Genomic DNA, 1,599 nt, shown 5'->3' with positions numbered 1-1,599 from the left:
TCAATCTGTGTAGATGGTGATTAAATCCGGAACAACACACACTTCTTTGGAGACTTTTAAATTTTCAGATATAAGCTGAAAGCGTGGGGTACTCTGTACTAAGATATCACCAGACGCGTTATTGCACTAAGAACGTCACCGCACGTGTCACTACATTACGTGACAAACCTGTCATGACATATATCCACACAACGAGCGATCTCTAGGGAATCACTCTTCGGGTTCTAGCCAAACTTACCTAAATCCCTATTTGAGGATGTGAGCGACAGCTCTCCACCAAGCACACGCCATCTCCAGGTACCGGTATTAGAGAAAATCCCACTCGCAGCACAACTGTCGACAATAAAGAAATCGTCGAGGTCGTCTTGAAGGGGCGAGGCACAAGTCAGAGACAAGGCACTGAACAGCAAGCACCAGCACAGAGCAGTGCGGCTAGCTGATCATTTTCTTAGTTTCGTCACACGGACGTACAGACAGACACACTCACAGACTAAGACACTGAACCGCACTGCGTCCTCCCCTGATCGATGAGTCTAAAAGAGGGGGCCGAAGAGGTGTCCCCACCCAACGAGAAATCAGCATGAAGAAGATCGCCACAGCTTACGTGACGTCGCCGCCGACGCTGCTGCTACTGATGCTGCTGCTGCTGTTGCTTCTGTTACTGCTGCTGTTGCTGCAGCTAACAATAAACACGAAAGCTTTGTTTCCTCCTCAGTCGTTCATTACTTACTCCGTGAGGAAGAACAGACAGAGTGAAGCATCATCCGCAGTAAAGAATGAACAAAACTAACAACAGCAGCGCGGCGAGCCCGGCGTGGTGTGGAGCTACATTATATTATTATATCGCCTGGGCCTGTTGATGGGTTTACGTTGAATGTACAGTGAGCGAGCGGCGGGAGGACAAGAAATGGGAGAGAGCTGCGTTTTCTAAAATTGCTCGCACGCGCAAACCTAAATATCGATCTTTTTCAGCTTTCATCGCGTGTGCGCGCTGGGCCGATAGCTGGGTCTGTTGAACTCACCCGCAGGCGCTAGCTGGCTACGACGATACTATCGGACTCTTTCTTTCTTTGCTTTTCTCACCGGCCTAACCAAAAAAGAAAAAAAAAGAGAATAAAAATAGTCTGTCCTGGAAACAATGCAAGGACCTGCTGGTTGTAAGAACGAATGGCTATCCTCAGGGTAGTTCTTAATCTGCTATGCATTGATTTCGTTCCCTTGCTAACATTTTTGTCTTCGTTCAGCAATAAATGGAAGCAGGACTGGCTAGACCGTTTCGGCACGAGGCGACATTTTTCTGGAATTTATCAATTCCTCAACCAAATCAAATGAAGCAGAACGACATTGCAAAAAATTATATAAACGGTTGCTACTAAACTTGCAAGGCCTTGGCATTGATTTTCCATGTCTCACTTCTCAGCCTTCATTCACAAATAAAAATTCGAACCAAAAATATAACAATATATGCAATATTGCCGTGAACTCAATTACGCGCGTGCGCCGTGGTTGGATGAGTGAGTGAGTGAGTGAGTGTGTGTGTGTGTGTGTGTGTGTGTGTGTGTGTGTGTGCGCGCGCTCGTGCGTGTGTATGTGTGTGTG

General features: G+C 46.9%; 1 protein-coding gene across 3 annotated transcripts in view; it reads right to left on the bottom strand.

Moving 5' to 3' along the window:
* LOC101856871 (arrestin domain-containing protein 3) overlaps window positions 1-991 on the bottom strand; it is a 48,829-nt gene extending 47,838 nt beyond the window's left edge. The window contains exon 1 of one of the 3 annotated variants that reach the window (XM_005092649.3): window positions 239-991. The gene's annotated coding sequence lies outside the window, so the exon portion shown is untranslated. The remainder of the gene's footprint in view (window positions 1-238) is intronic. The other 2 variants (XM_005092650.3, XM_035968299.1) reach the window with 2 other exon arrangements.
* Window positions 992-1,599: the final 608 nt, after the last annotated feature.

The sequence above is a fragment of the Aplysia californica genome, unplaced genomic scaffold, assembly GCF_000002075.1.
Source record: "Aplysia californica isolate F4 #8 unplaced genomic scaffold, AplCal3.0 scaffold00050, whole genome shotgun sequence".
Lineage (NCBI taxonomy): Eukaryota > Metazoa > Mollusca > Gastropoda > Aplysiida > Aplysiidae > Aplysia > Aplysia californica.
The sequence above is the reverse complement of the archived record's forward strand: the minus strand, read 5'-3'. Positions and strand labels throughout refer to the sequence as shown.